The 26,955-nt window shown below is 40.8% G+C and overlaps 1 pseudogene; it reads right to left on the reverse strand.

Moving 5' to 3' along the window:
* Positions 1–1,362: 1,362 nt before the first annotated feature.
* On the reverse strand, positions 1,363–17,822 carry LOC129395922 (C-terminal-binding protein 2-like; annotated as a pseudogene).
* Positions 17,823–26,955: the final 9,133 nt, after the last annotated feature.

Genomic DNA, 26,955 nt, shown 5'->3' on the forward strand with positions numbered 1-26,955 from the left:
TTAAATACATAGCCTGAATGGGGTTTGCTGGATTGTATAATAATCTCATTTTAAATTTTTTGAAGAGCTTTCATACTATTTTAAAAATAGGTTTGAGGTGATAGATTATTGTGACTTTTCTTTGTATTTTTCTAGAAGAGAGTTGTCGAGTATCCTTTTAAATGCCTAGTCATTTCTATGTCTTCTTTGGAGAAAGTCATTTCAAACATGTGCCATTCTACATCAAGTTATTAACTTTTTTTGCTGTTGAGTTGTAGGAATTTATACATTTTGAAAATTAACACCTACCAAATATGTGATTAGAAAATATTTTTACTCTTTTTTGTTATATGTATGTATGTATCCATATATATAACCCTGTACATGACAGGGTCTTGCTATGTTTTCATGGTTAGTCTCAATCTTTTGGCCTCAAGTGATTGTTCTGCTTTGGCCTCCTAAAGTTGTAGAATTAAAGGCATGAGACACCATGCCTAGCTTTCACCCACTTATTAGGTGACGTTTGTATGGCACTAAATGTTTTATTTGATGTGTAGAATAGTTGAAGCTTAATGTAGTCCCTTTTTTTGGTAGTTGTTCTTTTCCTTGTTGCTTATGAATTTGATGTCAAACTTAAGGAAAGAGTTTTAAGACTTATGTCATAAATTTTCCCTTATGTTTACTTCTAAGAATTTTATTATGTTTTATCTTTAAGTATTGAATTCATTTAAAAAACTTTTCTTTTTACATATGATACAAAGGAAGCATCCAACTTTATTTTTTTCTCTGTAAATATTCAATTTGGAAAATTCTTTGCTAAATAGATTCTTATTTTTCTATTGTGTGGTCATGGAAAGCTTATGGAAGATTATTTTATCACATATGCAAGGGTTTATTTCTGGGATCTCTATTCTGTTTCGTCATCTATGTATCTGGTTTTGTGGTAATACCATATAGTTTTTATTTTTGTAGCTTTGTATCATGATTTTGAATCAGAAAATGTAATACCTCTTTGTTCTTTTTAAAGGGTGTTTGGCTAGTCACCTTTCCTAAGCAACCTTTAGAATTATACACAAAAATTCTGCAAAAAAAATACCATTGGGATTTTGACAAAAATTACCTTACATTTTTATATCATCATGAGTGGTACTGACAACATTTTTTTTTTTTTTTTGGAGATGGAGATTTAGTGAGTCACTCAGTCTGAAGGGCAGGGGTGTGAGATGTGCTCACTGCAGGCTCCGCTTCCCAGGTTCAAGCAATTCTCCAGTCTCAGCCACCAGAGTAGCTGGGATTACAGTCATGCACCATCACATCTAGCTAACTTTTGTATTTTTAGTAGAGATAGGGTTTTGCCATATTCACTAAGCTAGTCTCAAACTTCTGATCTCAAGTGATCCACCCACTTTGGCCTCCCAAAGTCCTGGGATTACAGGCATGAGCCTCATGCCGGCCCTGACATCTTAACAATATTAAGTCACCTGACACTTGAGCAAGACTATATGAAAGATTTTGCTTAATTTCCTCTTATTTACATATTTGCCACATTTTCTTGCTTTTGTATTCTAGTTTCATTTACATTGTATGGCTTCAATTTTCTTAAATTTAATAAGACATGTATCCTAACAGAATGTACCATGTGTGATTTAGAATATTGCAGATTTTGCTCCTTTAAATTGGAGAGTTCTGTAAATGCTGGTTGGGTCTATAATGTTCAGGTTTGGCTTTCTTACTGATATTACTTCTGACTATTCTAGTCATTACTGAAAGTGGAGTCTTGAAGTCCACCATTGTTGTGTTGCTATGTATTTCTTGCTTGACTTCTGTCAATATTTGTTTTACATATTTGAAAGACGAGAATCAGTTGAACCTGGGAGGAGGAGGTTGAAGTGAGCCTATCGCGAGATCGTGCCACTGCCCTCCAGCCTGAGAGAAAGAAACTCTCTCTAAAAAAAAAAAAGAAAGAAAGATGTCAGTGCTATTTATAGTAATACAAAAATTTAATGTAATTTCTGTCAAAATCTCAATGGTATATTTTTGCAGATTTTTCAAATTATATATATATGATTTATAAATTATTGTTATAGATTCCTGGAAAGTTAATCCATCTCAGCATTACATAATACCAATCTCTCTCGACCGGGCGCAGTGGCTCACGCCTGTAGTCTCAGCACTTTGGGAGGCCGAGGCGGGTGAATCATGAGGTCCAGAGATCGAGACCATCCTGGCCAACAAGGTGAAACCCCATCTCTACTAAAAAGTACAAAAATTAGCTGGGTGAGGTGGTGTCGTGTGCCTGTAGTCCCAGCTACTCGGGAAGCTGAAGCAGGAGAATCGATTGAACCAGGGAGGTGGTGGTTGCAGTGAGCCGAGATCGTGCCACTGCACTCCAGCCTGGTGACAGAATGAGACTCTGTCTCCAAAAACAAAAACAAAAATACAATACCAATCTGTCTCTTGTTCATATTTTTGATTTAAAATATATTTTGTTTAGTATAATTATGACCATGGCCCTCCAATTTTAGCTACTCTTTGCATAAAATATATTTTCTTTATACTGTTACTTTCAACTTATTTGAGTCCTTAGAGCTGAAGTGACTCTTGCAGAGAGCACATTGCTGGATTTTCTTTGTTCTTAATCCATTAAATTATTTATTAATTTTCTTTAAGGTATTTAACTTTTTATATTTGAAGTAATTACTGCAGTTATTGAAGTTACTTTGTTATTTGTAGTTGTCTTCTGTGTTTCTTGTAGATGTGTTATTTATCATTTTTTCTCTTACTGCTTTATTTCTGTTTGTTGATTTTGTAGTGACGTGATTGAATTTCTTTCTCATTTGCCTTTGCATACATTCTACAGGTTTTTTTGGTAATCATCCTGAGAAATAAAGACTTCATAAATCATCTTAAAGTTATGACAGTATATAACAACTATATTTCAACTGAATGCAAAGTTGTACCTCTTCACACCCCCACTGTTTTATTAATATCACATATTATCTTTCCTTATGGTCTATGAACACAAATTTATGCAGATTTTTGCTTCATGTTTTAAACCCCATGGCAATATTTTGAAAGTTTTGTGCACCATGATTATGACAGTAGAGATTTCTTTACCTGTTTATATATTTACCTTTAATAGAGAGCTTTCTATTTTCATGTGCTGTTATGATGCTCTGCAGCATCGTTTCATTTTTGGACGTGATAGACCCCTTTACATTTCCTTTAGGACTGTTCTAGTGGTTAGTAATACACTCATCTTTTATTTATTTTGGAAAGGTTTAGTTTTTTTATTTCTGAAGTGATATTACTCCAGTTGAAGGTTTTTGTTTGGAAGTATTTCTTCTTGTTTAATTACCTTGTCATGTGGGGATTTCTCAGCTACTTTTTAAAAATAACCTCTTTATTACTTTTCTCCTATATTGTTTTTGTAAGACTCCTTTTTATAAATACAATGGTCCACTTGATGGTGTGCAGTACATCCCATACTTTTTTCTTCATTCTGCTTAAATAATTTGTTTTCATCACTCAATATTTATAACTACAATGTCGTCAATTGTGTAATTTTTTCTCCTGTATTAGTCTGCTTTTGTGACTGTTGATTAAATTTTTAATATAGCTATTATGTTCTTCAGATTCACAATTGTTGGTTTTTAAAAATCTTTTTATTGATATCTCATTTTCTTTATGTATCACTTCTTCTAATATTCTTTTGTTGTCTATGTTCTGTTTTTGTTCATTAAGCAGTTTTTTCTAATTACATTTTATTGAAAACTGCACTGAATGCTAAATGTCCATCTTTACAATAAACAACTACAGTAACGGTAATTCGCACTACACTAAAACAAAACGTACTTCTGATAGCCATTATTTTTCTGTTTGGGACAATTTAAAAAATTTTTTCTTTTCTTACAAAAACGGGAATGTCCCTAATCAAAGGATCAAAACAGGCCATCTTTTTAAACAAAAAGACAATATTCACAAAAGACAATGAATAGAACATGTAACTAATTGATGCAAATCTAATATAATTTGTTAAAATCAGTCACATCCAATACAGCTGAAGTGTTCTTGTATAAAACACAATGTGAAGAAGACTTTATCAGTGTCTTAAAAAGTGGGTTTGTTCATAGACAATCTGACAAGTTACCATTAAAAGTGTTTCCTGTGACATAAGAAAATGCAATATTATTTTTCTTGAACACTTTTAGTGCAAGACTTCCCACTAAATAAAATAGCAGAGGATCTGAAACTGAGAAAATATACTTGATTACAAACAGCGTGTGAAACTTAATACTTTTTTTTTTTTTTTTTTACATTATCGGAGGCTTTTACTGAACTTACAACCAACTTGCCCGCTCAGTATGCAGTTCAGATGTGAGAGACGCTTCTCTGTACAGGAGCCGGTATTGTCTTCAATCCTATGCGTGCAGGTGTCTACCACAGGCAAACAGTTTACTCCATATTTTCTAGTAATGTGATCTTCCTATTAGCAAAACACGGTAACCAGTCCCTGTAGACTGAAGGGACTCAAGTCACAAGATGGGGATTTCCTCCTCATGGTTTTTATTTTGATGTTTGAAGTCTTGATGCAACATTCTGAGCAGGGTGTTCCGGACCTGCTGTGCCCAAGGGACTGATAAAGGAAAAAGTTGTATTTATTCTTTGTGATTTGATGCACAGATGAAAAACTAAACACATAATAACGGAAGTTGGTGGTTAATAAATCACATCCTAGTCTTTCAAAGCTTCCGTAAGCAGACGACATCTTCAGTTTTCTAGGTCTTGCAGTTTTAACACTGCAATACCAATGAGCATATGTCCAGAATCAGCTAAAAAGAGCATCAGATTCTTTTTCTCTAGTTTGTCTATTTTTCACTGTCTCTTCTTCAAAAGTGTATCTGAATGATTACCTTCCGGCATTCTCTGTTATTACTCGTTGGGGTGCTCTCGATTGTCCTCGTGTTTGAGGGCTGGTTGGGAGAGGGTGCTTGGGAAGGATGTGCCACTGTCAGGAGTTTATGAGTCACCAGGATGTCTCCAGGGAAGATCCCTTCCATGGATGCAGGAAGTCCTCCTGGACCCACGCCCACGATGCCTGGATGAATTTCTTGCTGGTCTATTTCCCACCAAAGCACAGATGTGACAAAGAATTCCTCGTTCACACAGTTTCTTAAACTTCCTGGGATGCGACCTGTGATGGCTCGGCGAAGCTCGGTGGCAGCTGTCTCCCTCATCTCCAGTGACACCTGCTGGCTGTAGCAGGCAGTGTGAGGAGTGCAGATGAGATTGGGGGCATCTTTCAACGGACCCTGAGCAAAGCTAAAGGGCTGCGACTCATTCACGTCGAGGACTGCCCTTCGTATCCTGCCTTCCTTGAGGGCCTGTGCTAAGGCTTTCTCGTCCACCAGGCCACCACGGGCTGCGTTCACAAGGAATGCTCCCTGCCTCATCTGCTTTATGGTAAAGTCATTGATGAGGTGTTGCTTATGTTCGTTGAGACTGCAGTGCAAGGAGACGCAGTCGCTCTGATACAGCCAATCCTGCAGGGTGTAGACCCTCTGCATGCCCAGGGACTGCTCGATCCCATCCTGCAAGTAGGGGTAATAAAATATGACGCTGAATCCAAAGGCTGTGGCTGGAACTGCAAAAGCCTGCTGCGTGCGACCTTAGCCGATGAGGTCCGGCGTCTTCCCACGAATGCGGGCCACTCCCGAGGCCACCTCGCAGATCTGCTCCATGTTCTGAACCCGCTTGCCTTCCCACAGTGCCTGGTACAGCCATGTGTTCCTCCGGTACATGTTGAGAATGTGGCAGTTGGTGGAATTGGCTGTCTCTTCCACGGCTGCGGACAGGATGTTTCACACAGCAATTCCGAGCTCACTGGCAGCCTTGATGTCCACGTTGTCATAGCCACTGCCCACCCCCACGATCACTCTCAAGGACTTGAAATTTGCCAGAACCTCCCTGGTGAGGTGATTGTGTGGTGCATCATGGCGCCCACGGCTCTGTTTAGAACTTTCTCTTGGATTTCCTGCGTGGGCTGCATCATAGAAGGCCACGGTGGCCAGGTCCTTCAGGATGGGCATGTCCACAGTGCAGTCACGGCCGACCAGGAACGCTGCCAGTGAGCGGGGGCTTAGGGTGTCTTTCATGATCTGGCGGCGAATTCCTTCACAAATTCTGTCCAATCGCTGTCTCTTGACTTAGCGCTTATCCACAGGGCCATTCTTTACGGAACTTTGCAACTCTCAGATCAAAAGGTAAAGCAGTCCTCTAAGAACTTAGGGGAACTCGCAGGAGTCTGTGTGCATGATGCCACTATGAACCCAATATAAATTTGTTCACAAACTCTATAGTTCACACGATGGGCTGTCCGTCTTTTTAAGGGAATATAGCTTCATTGGTTCAAAACCATTTAAGGTGATGAAACCCATTTGCTTGCAACTCAGCCACCATCGCGCAGTCAATCAACGAATCTCACCACGACCCCAGGTCTGGAGCTCCTGGAGTCCGCGACCGCTGGGGGTGGACGTGGCTTCGGCCTGGTGCAGCCAGGTCCTTGCTCCTGCTCTGAGCCTCGGGCGTGGGTTGGGGGTCCACCTGGGTGTCCCGCATGGTGTCTAGGCTCCTCCCTTGCCGGAGCCCTGCGGACCGGAGGAGTGTTCATATTATTAAGGAGCTTTGATAATTATTTTGATTTTTAAAATTATATAATGCAAAAACAACAACAACAAAGAATAAACCTACAAATTTTGACCTTTAAAAGTCAACAAAGATTTTTAAAGGTCAATATTTGTAGGTTTATTTTATTTCTTCAATTGGGACATGTTTTCGTCCTTTTCTGTATGCCCTGCAATCTTTTGATGAGATTCAGAAATTTATAAAACAACTGTGTAATGTAGTATGTACAAACTTGCTTACTACAAGATAATACAACAATCAGTGAGGCTGTACATTCTGGTACTTCATTAACAGTGTCTTCAATGTGTCTTCTCTGGGCTTGTGTGTGTATTTTTAAGGTAAAGATATTTTTCCCATTGTTTTCCAGACACTGTAGTCCTTTGCTTCCGCAGTTGATTGTAGTGTTTGTTTCTCTGAGGCTGTGATAAGCATGTAACTTCTCTTCTCAGCAGTCATAAGTTGTCATTCTCATTACTCTGCCATTTCCTTTAGCATTCCCTGTTGGGGGAGACAGAATCTAGTCATCAGCGGTAGCCCACAAAGCCAAACCTTTGAACATATGTTCCACTGTTCTCATTCTATACTGAGGGAGATACTAAAAGTTGGACGTTTTCTCTTGAGCCCAATTGCTGTTCTGGGAAAGAAGAAGGGATGTGGTGAATATAAGCCAGACCTGGTTGCCTTGTACAGCAAGCTTTTCCAACCCACCTTGTTTTGTTTTTGTTATGGCTCTGTTTTGTTTTAGGTTTTTAGCAGCCTGCAGCAATGGTTTTTGGGTTCTGTCTCTAGTCATAAGTGGAAAAGGGGGATGAGGAAAGGGCCTTACTGGCTCAACCAGAAACAGAAACTAAGAACTCATGGCTGTAGTCTCCCATGGATGCCCCTGTTCTACAGTAAAGGAAATATCTTTGGAATGTAAAAAGAGAGAAAATAATAGGCATCACCCCAATAGGGAAGAATGAACAAATAACAAAGATGAGAGGTGCAAAGGCCAAGGAGAAAACCTTAAAAATGTGGTGTGGGAAGTTCTGCTTCAAAGAAATTGGTTCTGGAAAATTATAAATTTACTTCTTTTGCTGCCACAGGTGGAAATTTCCTACCCTATGCTTATTATGCTCTTAAATCTTCTAAGGCTTCTCCTGTTCATCCACTAACATTTCAGGGCATTCACAGTGAGAGCCAAAGTTCGCCTCTTCTTTCTGATATTCCCATGAAGCCCTTGTGGTCTGAGTGCTTTTCCATTGTTTTTGGGATCTGAGGAAATCTGCACATTTTGTGAGACTTCTATGTTAAGCTGTTTTGTAAAAATCTGTGCCTCATGTCAGAAGTTTGTGAGAGTAAAAGTGCAGGCATTGGGGTTTGGTTCACATATTTCAGAAACTCCAAGGACAAATGTTTCTTCCTCATAATTTTCAGTCCTATGATTTCAAATGTGTTCCTGCAAAAAAATCAGAAAAAAAATTTATCAGAGCCCAAAGCACCTCAGCACATATGATAAAGTTGAATCTTCTATTTCACTTTATTCTTTTTTTCATCTCTGGTAATGTAGGTCAAAAAGTTTTCTTTCCCTTAGTAGAAACTAACTTAGAAATGTGAACTCTCTATGCCAAACATCTCACCTGTGGAATAGTTTATTGTATCTACTCATCTCAAAGAATTTTTAAAGATCTTAATCCATAGAAAAACTTAGAAACATGCCAGGAATAGAACAAATTCTTAACTGTTACATTATTTCTTAATGAGTTATTTTATTAATTAATCTTATATAAAGCTTAGTGGGACTGTGATCTGTACGTTTTCCCTATCCTGTTTTTATGTATGTCAAATTAGCCTATAATTTTAGCTTCAGGGTTTTCAGAAAACATACTTGAATTTGTGTGTTATATAAAAAGTGAATTGGATAGTATGCACATCACATTAAGAAAAGTTTTAGTTTGTGTCTAAGTTCACTGCATAGAAAAACTTATCATTAGTGTTTCCATTTACTTTCCTCAACATTTATCTGAATGATAGTATAATTTATTTCTAATTGCTTATTATATTGTAGTTTTCCACAGCATATTTTACAATATTCATGTTGTTCCCATATGTAAAAATGTAAGGCTTTTCTTTGCTTTGAAAAAAATAAATTATAGGCCAGTGCTGTGTTTCATGCTTGTAATCACAGCACATTAAAAGGTTGAGATGGGTGGATCAGGAGGTCAGGAGTTCAAGACCAGCCTGGCCAACATGGTGAAATCCTGTCTCTACTAAAACTACAAAAAATATCGCCGGCGAGGAGCGGTGGCTCAAGCCTGTAATCCCAGCACTTTGGGAGGCCGAGACGGGTGGATCACGAGGTCAGAAGATCAAGACCTTCCTGGCTAATACGGTGAAACCCCGTCTATACTAAAAATACACAAAAATTAGCCGGGCGTGATGGTGGGCGCCTGTAGTCCCAGCTACTCAGGAGGCTGAGGCAGGAGAATGGTGTGAACCCGGGAGGTGGAGGTTGCAGTGAGCCGAGGTCTCGCCACTACACTCCAGCCTGGGTGACAAAGCGAGACTCCATCTCAAAAAATTAAAAATAAATAAATAAATTATAGCCTTTCCATTTGTATAAAAAGAGGAGTAATATATTAAGAACATAATAAAAAGTGTCTCTAATATCATTGAAATCTTTATTAAAATTTTCTTCTAAATGCTCTTTATGGGAGATTATAATGTATTTGTTGTGCAATTTTGTTACTGTAACCATATGCTAAGAATTCAAAATCTGCTCTTTATGGGAGCCCAGTTATGGTTGAACATGCTTGTTATATAGAAAGAGTCTTCTTCCATTGCATGCTTTGTTTATTCGGTATTTCACAGGCTAATGTTTATTTAATTTTATTTTCTAATATTATATATTCTTGTATTTCCTTGTTAGGATAGGCTGCCTTACATTATTTAATTGTGTTTTTAGATTCTGCCTATATATTATAATTTTGTATGACTATATTCAACTGTGTACAGTTGAATATGAATCAGTCAAATATGAATCAACCACACGTCTATTGCCAACATAATTCTCTGTTCATTTGCCTGTATAAACATTACTCATTCTTTATTTATGACTTGTGTATTTGTTTTATTAGTTGGTGGTCAATTATTGTTTTAATCCTCTCTGGGTGAGTAGTTGTGGAAATTGTCTTAATTTCCACTTCTATATGTTAATGAATCTATATTACTTTTGTGTTGAAGGAAACACTTCTGTGATTTGAAGGTAATTTTTTTTTACCTCTGAACTTTTTACTGGCCTCCTGCTCCCCAAAGGGACGTTGCTTCTCATGGCTTAGCACAACAAAACGTCTGTATTGTTGGTCTCAGACACCACTTTGCCGTCCACTATCCTGCGGGGGCTGTTCTTTTGGATAGCTTGCAGGTATTTACTGCAGTCCAGAGCATCCGGGAGATTGAAATCCTTCCCGTCTTCTAGCAGGCGGCAGTAAGTGGCAATCTCCGCCTCCAGCGCGACCTTGATGTTCCACAGGTCCTCGTGGTCTTGGGCGTGGTGCCTCTCTTCCCGGTTTTGGGATAGCTCTGACTCCAGGTGCAGCAGGATCCTGTTGAGCTGCTCCATCTGCATCTACCTCCCTCAGGCTGTTCTCCAAGCTGACTTTCAGATATCTCATTGAGTCCAGTTCGATATCCAAGGACAGGACTGTACATCTCAACCCCTGAGCATCCTCTCAGCAGTTCCGATCTCAGCGGACTGCATGGTGACTACTCTGGTGCTCTCCTCAGTCTGCTGGGACCAGTACTTGTCCAGCTCCTCTCAGCTGTTCTCAGCCATCTCGTCGTATTGGGCCCAGATGCCTGTCATGATCTTGCCAAGGTCCTGAGACTTGGGGACATCTACCTCCATGGTCAACCAAGAGCTGGAAATCAGGTATTATAGACCTTTAACTTCCTCCTCATGATTCTTCATGAAGAGCAGCTCTTCCTTGAGGGCCTCCATCTCTGTCTCCAGCAGAGGCTCAGTGACACTGGTGTTATCAGTAATGTCGCACTCCACAAACTGGCACATGGCCAGCTCTGTCTCACACTTTAAAGTCATCAGCAGCAAAATGATCATTGTCAGTCTGCAGGATGATGCAGGCACTGTCTGCAGAAGTGGCAAAGATTTTTTTATTAGTCTAATTGTCTGTCTTTATGCCAGTAATATAAGATTTTGATTACTGTAGATTTCTAACATGTCTTGAAATCAGGAATTGTAATGCTTCCAACTTTTTTTATGTGGTCCCCTGAAATTCCGTATACTTTGGGGAGTCACATTCTCTGTTTCTGTCAAAAATAATATTAAGAATTTCATAGGGATTGTATTAAATCTGCAGCTCACTTTGGGCATTATAGATACGTTCAAAATATTAAATTTTTAACTCTTGAACAAAAACATGTTGAAGAATAAATTGTTTAATTATCATGTATTTGTGAATTTTATGAATTTTATTCGGTTATTGATTTCTAGTTTTAATCCATTTTGGTCAGAAATTATGGTCTGTAACCTTCAATTTTTATTACACTTTAAGTTCTAGGATACATGTGCAGAACGTACAGGTTTGTTACACAGGTATACATGTGTCATGTTGATTTGCTGCACCCATCAACTCATCATTTACATTAAGTGTTCTCCTAATGCTATCCCTTTCATAGCCCCCCACCCCCAAACAGGCACTAGCGTTTGATGTTCCCTGTCCTGTGTCCACGTGTTCTCATTGTTTAACTCCTACCTATGACTGAAAACATGCAGTGTTTGTTTTTCTGTCCTTGTGATAGTTTGCTGAGAATGATGGTTTCCAGCTTCATCCATGTCCCTGCAAATGACATGAACTCATCCTCTTTTAAGGCTGCGTAGTATTCCATGGTGTATATGTGTCACAATTTCTTAATCCAGTCTATCATTGATGGATATTTGGGTTGGTTCCAAGACTTTGCTATTCTGAACAGTGCCACAATAAACATATGTGTGCATGTGTCTTTATAGTAGCATGATTTATAATCCTTTGGATATATACCCAGTAATGGGATTGCTGGGTCAAATGGTATTTCTGGTTGTAGATACTTGAGGAATTACCACACTGTCTTCCACAGTGTTTGAACTAATTTACACTCCAACCCACAGTGTAAAAGCATTTTTTTTCCACGTCCTCTCCAGCATCTGTTGTTTCCTGACATTTTAATGATCCCCATTCTAACTAGCGTAAGATGGTATCTCATTGTGGTTTTCATTTGCATTTCTCTGATGACCAGTGATGATGAGCAATTTTTCATGTCTGTTGGTTACATAAATGTCTGCTTTTGAGAAGTGTCTGTTCATATCCTCTGCCCACTTTTTGATGGGATTGCTCATTTTTTTCTTGTAAATTTGTTTAAATTATTTGTACATTCTGGATGTGAGTCCTTTGTCAAATGGGTAGATTCCAAAAATTTTCTCCCATTCTGTAGGTTGCCTGTTCACTCTAATGATAGTTTCGTTTGCTGTGTAGAAGCTTTTAAGTTTAATTAGATTTCATTTGTATATTTTGGCTTTTGTTGCTATTGTTTTTGGTGTTTTAGTCATGAAGTCTTTGCCCATGCCTATGTCCTGAATGGCATTGCCCAGGTTTTCTCTTAGGTTTTTATGGTTTTGGGTCTTACATTTAAGTCTTTAATCCATCTTGAGTCAATTTATGTATAGGGTGTAAGGAAGAAATCCAGTTTCAGTTTTCTGCATATGGCTCGCCATTTTTCCCAGCAACATTTATTAAATAAGGAATCCTTTCCCCATTGTTTGTTTTTGTCACATTTGTCCAAGATCCAATGGTTGTAGATGTGTGGTGGTATTTCTGAGGCCTCTGTTTTTTTCCATTGATCTATATATCTGTTTTGGTACCAGTACCGTGCTGTTTTGGTTACTGTAGACCTGTAGTATAGATTGAAGTCAGGTAGTGTGATACCTCCAGCTTTTCTCTTTTTGCGTAGGATTTTCTTGCCTATGCAGGCTGTTTTTTGGTTCCATGTGAACTTCAAAGTAGTTTTTTCCAATTCTGTGAAGAAAGTCAGTGGTAGCTTGATGGGGATAGCATTGAATCTGTAAGTTATCTTGGGCAGCATGGTCATTTTCATGATATTGATTCTTCCTTTCCAGGAGCATGGAATGTTCTTCCATTTGTTTGTGTCCTCTTTTATTTCATGGAGCAGTGGTTTGTAGTTCTCCTTGAAAATGTCCTTCACATCCCTTGTAAGTTGGATTCCTAGGTATTTTATTCTCTTTGTAGCAATTGTTGAGTGGGAGTTCACTCATAATTTGGCTCTCTGTTCGTCTGTTATTGGTGTATGGAAATACTTGTGATTTTTGCACATTATTTTGTATCCTGAGACTTAGGTGAAGTTGCTTATCAGATTTAAGGAGATTTTGGGCTGAGACAATGGGGCTTTCTAAATATACAATCATGTCATCTGCAAACAGAGACAATTTGGCTTCCTCTTTCTCCTAATCGAATGTCCTTTATTTCTTTCTCTTGCCTGATGGCCCTGGCCAGAACTTCCAATACTATGTTGAGTGGGAGTGGTGAGAGAGGGCATCGTTGTCTTGTGCTGGTTTTCAAAGTGAATGCTTCCAGGTTTTGCCCATTCTGCATGATATTGGCTGTGGGTTTGTCATAAATAGCTCTTATTATTTTCAGATGTGTTCCATCAATACCTAGTTTATTTAGAGTTTTTATCATGAAAGGCTGTTGAGTTTTGTTGAAGGCCTTTTCTGCATCTATTGAGATAGTCATGAGATTTTTGTCATTGGTTCTGTTTATGTGATGAATTATGTTTATTGATTTGCATATGTTGAACCAGGCTTGCATCCCAGGGATGAAGCTGAATTGATCGTGGTGGATAAGCTTTTGGATGTGCTGCTGGATTTGGTTTCTCAGTATTTTATTGAGGATGTTTGCATTGATGTTCATCAGGGATATTGTTTTTTTGTTGTGTCTCTGCCAGGCTTTGGTATCAGGATGATGCTGACCTCATAAAATGAGTTAAGGAAGATTCCCTCTTTTTCTATTGATTTCGAATATTTTCAGAAGGGATGGTAGCAGCTCCTCTTTGTACCTCTGGTAGAATTCAGTTGTGAATTCGTCTGGTCCCGGACTTTTTTTGGTTCGTAAGCTATTAATTTTTGCCTCAATTTCAGAACCTGCTACTGGTCTACTCAGAGATTCAACTTCTTCCTTGTTTAGTCTTGGAGGTGTGGATGTTTCCAGGAATTTATCAATTTCTTCTAGGTTTTCCAGTTTATTTCCGTAGAGGTGTTTATAGTATTCTCTGATGGTAGTTTGTATTTCTGTGGGTTTGGTGGTGATATCCCCTTTGTCGTTTTTTATTGCGTCTCTTTGATTCTTCTCTCTTTTCTTCTTTATTTGTCTTAATAGCCGTCTATCTATTTTGTTAATCTTTTCAAAAAACCGGCTCCTGTGTTGATTGATTTTTTGAAGTGTTTTCTGTAACATTCAATTTTTTTTAATTCTGTTAAAAAATTTTTTTCCTTATATTTATTTTTAGGACAAAGTTTTATGAGCTTTTGACAAGACTGTGAGTTTTGTTGTTGTGTAGAGTGATCTCTATGCATCTGTTACATCTAACTGTTTTACAGTATTTTCATGTCCTCTGTTTTCTTTTTAACATTCTCTCTGGCTGTTTTATTAATTACAGAACTGGTGTATTAAAATATTGTTCTCAGTATATTGCAGTTTTTTGTTTATGTTCTGACAAAATATTATTGATTTATTTTAAAATCTTCATGTGAGGTTCATATATATGTGTGTATGTATACATAATTAGATAAATACACACAGTTATATAAATGTATATTATATAAATGTATATAATTTTCCTAGGTTTCCAGTGAATAAACTTTTTTATTATTTTGTCCTTTGTTTTCTTTGACAGTTTTAACTTATAGTTTATTTTATAAACTAAGACAGTTATTTAAAAAGTATTTTGCATAATGTGCTTGTGACGTTGTCTTCATTTCATTACGATTTGCATAAAATTGTTTTGATGCATCTTGCCACTTTTAGTCTGTTTTTGTTACTATATAGTAAGATGGCTCATATCTGTCATCGAAGCATTTTAGGAGATTGAGGTTGGAGGTTAACTTGAGCCCAGAAGTTTGAGACCAGCCTGGGAAACAAAGCAATACCATGTCTCTAAAATAAATAAAAAAATAAATAAATTGAATCCCCTGTAGACAGATGTAGTTAGATTTTATTTTATTTTTTATCTCTGTACTCAATTTATGACTTTTGTTTGAGAAGTTTAGTTTGTGAGTAGCTACATAATTTCCTGCACTTGAAGGAATTACTTTTGACACTTTGTGGAGTAAAAGGTAAATATTAAATTTGAACTCAATTGAACATGGACTCAAACAATGGTCACCAAGTCCCGGAACAGGTCGTGTGAGCCCCTTGAAGCCTTCATCCAGCGCTGTTTCAGATAAATCTCTATTTCAATTTATTCCTATATCTTAGTTATTGAAAAACAATAGACAATCAAAAAAACAAGTTGACCTTTTTGTGTTCCTTGAGCCCCGTTGTGAAGAGCCTTCCTGACCGGACTTCATGCCAAATAACTCATTACAAAAAGATCTGGGGTTCCAGACTGCGCCAAAGCTTCATGAGATCTCACTTCGTCTGGGCACGGAAGAGTGGCCAATCTGGAGCCCAGGCTGTTGCTTCACAGTCTAGTGGTGAATCCTCCATAGTTTGGTGAGTGTAAATATATATATATATCTTTTCCCTTCTCCCCGTCCCATTGCAACTTGCTTATATATTTGCTTATTATATCTGCATTGCCATTTAAGTGGGATAAAGTTTGTTTGAATCACTGGCTGTGCGTGAGGTGCAGCAGGGAGTCCCAGTTGGTAATTGGAATGCTGAGGGAATTTCCCAGCATTGATGATGCTTGCTTACTGCTTATAAGTTAAAGTGTCAATATAGGGACTGGTTGCTACAAGAGAAATGTAAGCTGGAAAAGGAAAATTTTAATCTGACTTCCAGACTGGCCCTGGTACCATGCCAGGCCTGTCTTGACTGATTAGGCTCAAAGCTATCAGCCTGTTGCTGAAAAAACAGCTGTCCGAGTGGCCCAGTCAGGGTAAAACTGAATAACTAGTCAGTTTTCAGGGCTTGAAGAGGGTAAAAACCCAAATCCTATCTCAACGATGGGAAGTTAACTCTAATAAAATTCAATGGCCTGCACAAAGTGTAAAGTTCCTTGGCATCCTATGGACTGCAGGGAAACAGTCCATTTTACCAAAGGCTAACACTAAAATACTAGAATTTGCAGCCCTACCACTGAAAAGGAGGTCCAAAATTGTATTGGCTTGTTTCGATTCTGGAGACATCATATTCCCCACTTGGGTAACATATTACAACCTCTGCATGAAGTCACAAGAAAACACTATGAATATCACTGGAGAAAGAAAGACAGCCTGGCTTTTCAACAAGCAAAACAAGCGGAGCAACTGGCCCTGGATCTATGGCCCTTATAGGATGAGTCAACAGAACTGCAAGTAACTGTCCTACATCAACATGCTAATTGGAGCCTTAGGTAGAAGCAAGATGGGAAAAAGATACCTTTGGAGTTTTAGACCCAGAAGCTGCCAGAGGCTGGCAAAGCTTATACTCTTTGAGAAGCAGCTGTTGGCCTGCTACTGCACTTTACAGGAAGCAGAACACCTTTGTTTTAATCATGATATTTTTATGATGCCCCAAATTCCTATTATGACTTGGGTCATGAGCTCCCTCAAAACCCATTGGATAGGGTACACTCAAGAATGTAGTATCACAAAATGGAAATGGTACATACAAGACCAGGATAAGCCAGAACTAAAAGGGGTATCATTTTTACATGAAGATGTGCAAAACTTGCCAACTCAGGAAACCACAGGGCAAGTCCTGCAGATAGGGAAGGAAACCTCCCCTGCCCAATGGGGCAAATCCTTTAAAGAACTAAGCCCAGAGGATCAGAAACACGCTTGGTTACTGCTGGTTCCACCAAATACATTGATGGGACCCGATGCTGGGAGGCCGTGGCTTATAATCCTGTTAAAAACATAAGCGTTTCTGAGGAAGGGAGGGGTGTGAGCAGACAGCTGGCTGAACTAGAAGCCATCCTCCGAACTATTCAGGAGGAGGCCAGAGCGATTTGTTGCTTGTATACCGACTGTTGGTCAGCAGAAAATGGTCTTACTACCTAGTTGCCCGAATGGCAATGAAACAAATGGTGAATAATGAATACAGAGGTTTGGAGAAAACAATACTAGGAAGATACCTGAATCCTGAGGCACATTACTATTATTGCTGTTTTTCATATCGATTCTCATGCATCTCTGCATTCTCTTGACAGACTAAACAGCAGGTAGATTAACAGGCCAAAATTTCCAGCATAAATGCAAACTTGAATGTGGGTGAATGGATTACAACACGTTCAAGCCTGGCAATGAGACACATTATAATGTATGGTGGTATAATTGATAATGATTACCGGGAAGAGTTAAAGTTCACTTTACACAATACCACTCCACATTCTTTTGTTACAAGACTGCAGATTTGGGTTGCTCAATTGTCAGTGGTACCTGGTACCTTGTTAACAATTAACCCCTGAGGAAATCTCTGCCCCAACAGAGGCTACGTACAGAACTGGGAAATTAAGATCCACTGGTATAGGTAGCTTAAATCCTGGAGCAAAAATATGGATACAGCCTCCATCAGATCCCGCCCCTAAGGCTGGTGACCTTGTAGCTATGGGAGCAGAAAATAAAAGGGTAGTACAATTTCCTAAAAATGAAAAACAATATCATGTTCCCCTTCAGTTTTGTTGTTACAGAGAATAACCTGTCTACTAGTAATCAGTACCTGGGTCATCATGTCTGAGGTGGAGAGTGAATTCATCAACTGGGCAGCAACCACTGCAACAGAAGCCAACCACAGTCAATGCTGGCTATGCATCAAATTGCCAGAGGCCACAGGAAATGGACTGCCTTGGAGAGTTGTCCTTGCCAATATTTCTGAATGGCTCTGTCACTACAAATGGGGCCAAAACAACAACACTTGCAATCCAACCTGGACTTCCTTTGCTACTTTAATAACATCTTAATACACTATAATTGTAGTATAACCATTGCTGTCCCCTGGGGGGCCCTCTGGGTATGCAGACCCTATGGGTGGCCTACCTGCCCCCTTATTGGATGGGGAGATTCACTTGGGGGTGCCATTAATTCCATTCACCATCCGGGATAATATTCCCTTCCCCAATAATCTAGATGCTTACAAAGGTAGCTGGTTATGAACGTGCCAGACTCCCTGGTGGTGGAAACCTATCACAGTATTCTCCCTTGCCCCTTGTACAATCCTGCTTCAGCAACAAATTAAAATATTAAGTCTACATATAGAAAAAGCTCCTAAGATAGTAGCACTGGACTTCTGTTGTTATCAGAAGAACTTGTTCAGCTGTGTACTTGTGTTGCAAAATCGAATGGCATTAGGTATGTTTACCGCAGCCCAAGGAGGGGTTTGAGTCTTGCTGCATTCTGAATGTTGTGTGTATCCCTGACAGTTCTCACAGTATTACTCTCCTTGCCAAAGACATGCAAGGACAAGTAAAACAGTTAGAATCTAACCATCAGGACCCCAACGTGGACTGGCTGTCAAACTGGCATTGGCGTTGGCCATGGTGGGTGTGGTTTCTATTAATTGTGCTTTTAATTCTCCTCTGCTCTATCTGTAATCTATACCAGTTGTGCCTTCCCCGTATAACTGTAAAAATATTTTCCTATGATTCAGTGTCAAATTGAGGCTGAATGAGGAGGAAAAGTTAAATATTAAATTTGAACTCAATGAACATGGACAGAAACAATGGTCACTAAGTCCTGGAACAGGTTGTGTGAACCCCTTGTGGAATTCATCCAGCACTGTTTCTGAGAAATAGTTATTGAAAAACAACAGAAAATCGCAAAAACAAGTTGGCCTTTTCGTTTTCCTTGAGCCCAGTCACGAAGTGCCCTTGTGAGTGGGCCTCATGCCGAACAAATCGTTACAAAAAAGCTATGGTCCCAGACTGTGCTGAAGCTTAATGAGACCTCTCCTTGTCTGTGCAGGGGTGGGTGGCTGACTCTGGAGCCCAGGCTGATGCTTTCCTATAGGCAAAGCTCAGGGAACAGAGAAGAGTCACATCAAATAGTTGATGAGTCAAGAGATATGTCACAGGGACTCCTGTATGCAGGGTCCAGACAGGAAATCCACATCGTTTTGGTGCTGAGCCCAGCAATATATTACAATGTCTTCTGAGGGAAGAACCAAGGCAAAAAAATTAATGTCACTTTGGTGTTAAGCCCAGTGATACATCACAATTTCCACTGCAGGAAGAACCTAGGCAGAAAAGAATAGTTACATCAGCTAGATGGTGCCCCCATTGATATGTCACAATCTCCACTTGAACAGGAATCAGTCAGCAGAAGCAAGTCACATCACCTGAGTGATGGGTACAGAGATAAGTCACAATGTCCCCTGTAGGCAGAGCACAGAAAGGAGAGCTGCATAACCTGGGTGTTGGACCCAGCAATATAGCTTATTTGGTAGACCCCTGGCAGAAAAATTACAACACATGGGTGCAGCACCAAGTATATGTTATAATGTCCCCTGTGGGCAGCACCAAGGCAGGACAAGAGACTCACATCACTTGGTTGCTAGGACAAGTGATCTGCTACAATCTTCTTCGTAGGCAGGGTGCACACACTTTTTCTAGGTGGTGAATGCAGAGAGATGTCACAAAGCCCCCTGTGAACAGGGCTCAGGCAGTAGCCATCAATTCCCTAGGTATTATGCCCAGCAGTATGTTACAATATACAAAATATGCAGGGCCCAGGCAAAAGAGGAGAGTCACATCATGTGGGTGCTGGTCCCAGTGATTTATCACAATCTCTCTTTTTGACAAGACCCAGGCAGAAGAGGAGGGTCATAGGTGCTGGGTTCAATAATGTCAGAATTTTATCATGGGCTGGGCTATGCAGAAGAGTCAAGTCACTCACGAGCTGGGCCGAGATATATTTCACAGTTACACCTCCAGGAAAGTCCAGGGTTGAGACTGACAATCCTGCACGTGTCCCATATCTAGGTGTGAGAGCAAACACATTCTGTTTGTTGGGTCTAAGTGTACAAGTCACAGCCTCAATGGTGCACTGGATCTGTGCATGGCAGCTTCAGTCTTTCCCGAGGACCGTGGCCCCTTAATGGAGTCACAGCCTCACGTGTTTGCTGAATGTTGGTTTTAGAGTCACTGACTCAAACATGGATCGCATCTACTTATGAGAGTCAATTGTTCATCTCTCAACTGCCTCCAGGTGTGAGATTTGGAACCTCAACAGTGGGCTGTGTTCATGTGAAAAGATGACAATTTTTACTCTTGGCTCATAGTAGATATGAGTGTCACAATCTGTTTTTCTTCTAGGCCCTGTCAGGACACTCTCTTCACCACATGAAGTCTTTATAAAGTATGCATGAATGTAAAAATCCTCTCTGAAACCTTAAGCAGGCACCTCCTTAAGCGGAACCCTCCTTGTACCTTTAGCTTTAAGCCCTGGTATGACAGTCAACATCTTTCTAATTGGATGGGTCCAAATAAGAGTTCTTAACTGCCTATGAGCTGTGTTTAAAAATAAGTCACCATCCCACCTGTGGCTAGATGTTCACATATGAAAGTCACAATCCCAATTGTGGACTGTGTCTGCATGTGTAATTCAGGACCTCAAGAGTGGGCTCTCTCCACGTGTGATAGAGACCATCCTGAATATTGGTGGGGTGTGAATCTGAGAAGCATAATCTCACCAGTGTGCTGAGCCCAGTGGTGACAATTTCTCTACCATAGTTTACACAATATGCATGACAGCGGTACTCCTCCGTGTGACATATCACTGGGTCTTGCACACAGGTAATGTGAGTCTCCTCTCCTGCCTTGGAATGCTCACAGGAGGCATTGGGACATACCAGTGAATCTGATATTCAGGTTGTGTGACTGTCTTTCCTGTGCTCTGCCCATGGTCTTTTGTGACATATTTCTGGGTCCAAAACACAAGTGACATAGCTCTCCTGTCTGAACTCTGCCTAGAGAGGGCATGGTGGCATATCTCTGCACCAGCCACTAGATGATGTGACTCTATCTTCTGTCTAGTCTCTGCCTACAGGATGAATTGTGACTTATCACCAGGTGCAGCATTTAGCTAATATGACTCTTCCCTTTTTTCAGGTTCTGCCCACGGAGGAGATTGTGACATATCGATTGGCAAAACACCAAAATGATTTTACTCTTTTGTCTTGGTTCTGCCCTCAGAAGGCATTGGGATATATTGCTGAACCAGCACCAAGGTAATGTGAGTGTCCTACCTCAACCCTGCCCACAGGGAGCATAGTGACATATCTGAGCCCATGAACTATTTGATATGGCTCTATTCTCTTACCTGGGCTTTGCCCATGAGAAAGATTGTGATGTATTTCTTGGTCCAGTGTTTAAGAGATGTGATTCTCCTCTCCAGCCTGAGACATGCCCACAGAAGTGAGAGTGACATCTCTGGGCCTAGCCCACAGGTGATGTGAATCTTATCCCTGGTTTCTGCCCAGGGGGTCATTGTGATGTATCTCTGAGACCATTATTAGAATGAAGTGACTCTCCTGTTCTTACTGAGACCTGTCCACTGTGGGGATGATGATGTATCACTTAGGCCAGCACATATGTGATGTGACTCTCTTCTCATGCCTATGCCCCGCCCACTGGGCTAGTTGTGACATATAACTGGGCCCCTCTCTTAGGTTATGCAACATATCCCTGTGATAACACTCTTTGTACCATTTAAGGGCTTTATATAATATAAGAGAGAGTGGTATTCCTCTCAGACCTTCATACAAAAGGAAGACTTAGGACCTAACCGTTTTCCAAAGCCTCGCTATGAAAAACAGCATTTCTCTTATTGGCAGGTTTGAGGTATGAGAGTCATTATTGCACCTGTGAGCTGGCCAAGATATATGTTTCAATCTCTCCTGTGGGTAGGGAGGGAGCAGGAGAGTCGCATCACCTGGATACTTGGCCAGAGATCTGTCAATATCTTCCCTGATGGCAGTGACCAGGTAGGAGAGTCACATACCTAAGGCTGGGCCAGGGATATGTAACTATGTTTTCTGAGGTCAGAGGGTAGGAGGGGAGTCCCATCACTTGTGTGCTCACTGGGGATATGTTACAATCCCCTCCTGAAATCAGAGTACACGCAGCAGAGTCAAATCACCAGAATATTGAGCTCAGTGATATGTCACCACACTCCCTGTGGGCAAGGCCATAGCAGGAGAGACACTTCACCTGATTACTGACTACTAGGCCCAGTGATATGTCAGAGTCTTTCCTGTGGGCAAGGTGCAGGCAGAAAAGAGAGTCACATCATCTGGTGTTGGAAGCAGAAATATGCTACAAGGCTCACTGTGGACAGAGTTTGGACAGGAGCCTCTAATCTCCTAGGTGTTAAGTTCAGTGATATGTTACAATGCTCCCTGTGGGCAGCACGAAGGCAAGAGAATAGAGTCACATCACCTACGTTCTAGGTCCAACGATATGTCCCAATTTTATATGTGAGCTGGGCTTAAACAGAAGAGTCTAATCACTCAGGTGCTGAACAAATGTGTATGTTTGTCACAATGACACCTGAAGGAAGGTCCAGATATGGGATGAATCCCGCACATATTCTGTTTTTAGGCACGAGAGTGAACACCTTCTGTATGTTTGATCTAAGTACACAAGTCACTATCTCAATAGTGGACTAAATTTGTGCATGGCAGCCCCATTTTCTCTTGCAGACTTTGTCCTTTAATTGAAATCACAGCTTCCCAGGTGTGCTGACTCATGATCTGAGAGTCATCAACACATCTGTGACTCTCACATATGAAAGTCAATTTTTCAACTTTTGAATCTGCCTTCAGGTGTGGGATTCAGAGCCTCAAAAGTGAACTATAATCATGTGAAAGAATGACAATCTTTAATGTTGGCTGGGTGTGCATCCCAATGTCATTATATTACTGTGTGCTGAGCCCTATTAGGACTTTCTGTGTTGCACCTGAGGGCTTTATGTGGTATGCATGACAGTCTCAATTCTTTCAGAGGTTTTCATGCTGGTATGAACCCATGATCATACCTGTGGCCCTAAGCCTATATATGAGTCAACATCTTTACAATCGGAAGGGTCCAGATAAGAGAATCATCACCTTTCTATGCGCTGGGTTTATAACGAAGTTCCCATTCCAACTCTGGACAGATGATTACATATGAGAGTCGCAATTCCAACTATAAACTGCATTCATGTCTGAAATTCAGGACCTCACAAGTGGGTTCTGTTTATACGTGAGGGTGAAAATCATAATGGTCAGGAGGGTTCAGGGTGTGCATACGAGAAACAAATTTCACTTGTGTGCTGGGCCCTGTGATAAGACTGTCTACCACCTGAGGGCTTTCTGTAATATGTGAGAGAGTGGATGATCTTAGCGAGGAGACCCAGGGCTTTTTTTCATTTCCCCAAGTGTAGCTAGGAGAAGCAGGATCTCTCCTATTGGCTGGTTTCACATATGAATGTCATCATTGCACCTGTGTGTTGTGTTCCAAGATATATGTCACAATTACACCTGCATATAGGAAGAGAGCAGGAGAGTAAAATCAGCTGGACGCTGGGCCAGGGATATGCTGCTTCCCTGAGAACAGGGACCAGGCAACAGTCACATTACCTGAATGCTCAGGCATAGGTATGTTGCAATCCACTCCTCAAATTAGGACCCAGGCAACAGAGACACATCACCTGGGTGCTGGATCTAGCAATATGTCACAATCCTCTCTGTGGTCAGGATGCAGGCAGAAGAGTCACATATTCTTGGTGATGAATGCAGAAATATGTCACAAGTTTCACTGTGCGTAAGGTAGAGGAATAAACATTTTATTCCCTAAGTGTTGGGCCCAGGGATATGTCACAATACCCAAAATATGCAAACCCAGGCAAAAGAGAACAGTCAGATCACCTTGGTGGTAGGGTCACTGATATGTCACAATCCCCTCTTTTGGAAGGGCCCAGATAAGAGTGGAGAGTCACATCACCTAGGCAATGAATAGAAAGGTATGTCATAATACCCCTGTTGGCAAGACCTATGCAGAAGAGTCACATCACTTATGTGTTCAACCCAGATATATGTTACCATACACCATGTATGCAGGGCCCAGGCAAGAGAAAAGGCCACATAACTTGGGTTCTGGGCCCAGCAATATATCACAATACCTCCTAAGAGGAGGTAACAGACAGGAGAGTCACATCACCTAGGTCAGAGGAGCAGAGCTATATGGTAATGCCCTGTGTGTGTGGACCCAAAAATAGAGGAGAGTTACATCACCTGAAGACTGCACCCAGCTATAAGTCACAATGACCCCTGTGGGTAGCACCCAGACATGAGAAGAGAGCACCATCATGTAGGTGCTGTGCCAGGCTGTATTTCACAATCTCCACTATGGATAGTTTTCAGGGAGAAGAGGAGCGTCACATCATCTAGTTGATGAGTCTAGAGATACTTCAAAATGACCCCTCTGAAGAGACCAGGATGCAGAATCACGTGACCTGTGTGCTGGGTCTAGGAATAACCCATTCTCCCTTCTGTAAACATGGCCACGCAGAAGATGAGGGTCACATATTTAAGGTGATGAACGTGGAAAGATTTCACAAGGCTCCCTGTAGGAAAGACCCAGGCAAGAGATTCCCTTCCCTCAGTTGCTGAGACTAGGAATATATCACAATGTAGGGCTCAAGCAAAAAACAAAAGAAACATCACCTATTTTCTGGGCTCAGAATTATGTCACAATCTCTCCTATGGGCAAAGCCTTTGTTAAAAAAGAAGAGTCTTGTCAAATACTTGATGGGCTCAGAGATATGTCCCAATGCCATATGTTACAAATTGTTGTAGGCAGGCTTCAGGCAGGAGACTCACCTTGGTGTCAGGCCCCATAATATGTCACAGTGCTTTCTGCTTGCAGGGCAAAGTCAACAGAGTAATGTCACCGAGAATTTGGACCCACCAATGTATCACAATCTCCTTCCAAACAAATCCTAAAAAAAAAAAGAAGAGTAACATGAGCTAGGTGCTGGGCACAGTGATATGTCACAATCCCTTCTTTAGGCAGGGACTAAGCAGGAGAAGAAAATCACACCACATGGGTGAAGGGCACATAAATATTTCACAATGTCCCCTTAGGCAAAGCTCAGGAAGGAGAGGTAGATCATCTAGGTTTTGGATGCAACAATATGTCAAAATGGCCATTGTGGACAGGGCACCGGCAGAAGAGTCACATAACCTGGATGTGGGACCCAGCAATACATCACAACGCCCCTGTGAGTAGCACTAATGCAAGACAGAAAACATACATTACCTAGGGGTAAGGCCACGTGATATGTCCCAATGTCCCCTGTGGGCAGCACCAAGGCAGGAGATAAGAGTCACATCACCTAAGTGCTGGCTTCATTGATTTGTCAGAATCCCATCTGTGAGCTGGGCACAGGAAACAGAGCTAAAACACTCGGGAGCTGGGTAGAGATGTATGTCACAATCCCACTTGCAGAAAGCGACAGGGATGAGATGAACAACTCCACACATGTCCGGATTCCAGGTATGAGAATTTGTATGTTTGGCCTAAGTACGCCAGTCCCAATCTTAACAGTGAACTGGATTCATAAATGAGTATTCTCTGGCTGAGAAGAACTTCTCCCCTTAGGAGAGTTACAGTCTCACAGATGTAATGAATTTTGGTTTGAGAGTCACACACCTACCTGTGGACAAAATCCATATATGAGAGTCAATTTTCTCTTTCTTTGTTTCTTTGTTTGTTTCTTTGTTTCTTTCTTTTCTTTCTTTCATTCTTACTTTCTTTCTTTCTTTCTTGTTTCTTCCTTTCTGTCTTTCTTTCTTTGTTTCTTCCTTTCTCTCTTTCTTTCTTTCCTCTTCTTTCTTTCTTTCTTTCTTTCTTTCTTTCTTTCTTTCTTTCTTCTTTCTTTTTCTTTCTTCTTTCATTCTCTTTCTCTTTCTTTCTTTTTCTTTCTTTCTTTCTTTCTTTCTTTCTTTCTTTGGGTCCCTTAAGACAGAGTCTCACTCTATCACCAGGCTGGAATGCAGTGGGGCGATCTCGGCTCTCTGCGACCTCTGCCTCCTGGGTTCAAGCAACTCTCTTACCTCAGCTTCCCGAGTAGCTGGGATTGCAGGTACATGCCACCACACTCAGCTAATTTTTGTATTTTTATTAGAGATGGGGTGGCCAGGTGCAGTGTCCCACGCCTGTAATCCCAGCACTTTGGGAGGTCGAGGTGGGTGGATCACCTGAGGTCAGGAGTTTGAGAGCAGCCTAATCAATATGGTGAAACCCCGTCTCCACTAAAGATACAAAAATTAGCTGGGCATGGTGGCATGAGCCTGTAGTCCCTGCTACTCGGGAAGCGGAGACAAGAGAATTGTTTGAACCTGGGAGGCAGATGTTGCAGTAAGCCTAGATGGTGCCAGTGCACTCCAGTCTGGGTGACAGAGCAAGACTCTGTCTCAAAATAATAATCATAATAATAATCATAATCATAAATAGTAGAGAGATGCGGTTTCACCATGTTGGCCAGGATGGTCTTGATCTCCTGATCTCGTGATCTGTCCCCCTCAGCTTCCCAAAGTGCTGCGATTACAGGCCTGAGCCACCGCGCCCGGCCAGTTGTGCTCATTTTTGAGGATAACTTTTATTGTCACCAGAGTGTGCATGAATGTTAGAATCTCGCCTGTTTGCTGGGCCCTGTTAGGACACTATGTACCTCCTGTGGGCCTTGTACAATATGCATTAAACATAATCCACTCTGAGGTCTTCATGCTGATATGAACCTATGATCATACCTGTGGCCATAAGCCCAGGTATGAGAGTCAACATCTCTCCAGCTGGCTGGATTCAGATAAGAGGATATTTACTTGGCTGTAAACTCTGTTCAGAAACAAGTCACTATCCCAACTGTGACTGGATGTTCACATATGATAGTTACAATTCCAACTGTGGACTGCATTCAGGTATGAGATTTAGGATCTCCCCAATCACCTCTGTTCCTGTGTAAGAATGACAATTCTGATGATTGGTGGGTGTGCACACAGAGAACACAATCTCACCTATGTTCTGGGCCCTGTGATGACACTGTACCATCTGAGTGCTTTACAT

Source organism: Pan paniscus, chromosome 17 (genome assembly GCF_029289425.2).
Source record: "Pan paniscus chromosome 17, NHGRI_mPanPan1-v2.0_pri, whole genome shotgun sequence".
Classification (NCBI taxonomy): domain Eukaryota; kingdom Metazoa; phylum Chordata; class Mammalia; order Primates; family Hominidae; genus Pan; species Pan paniscus.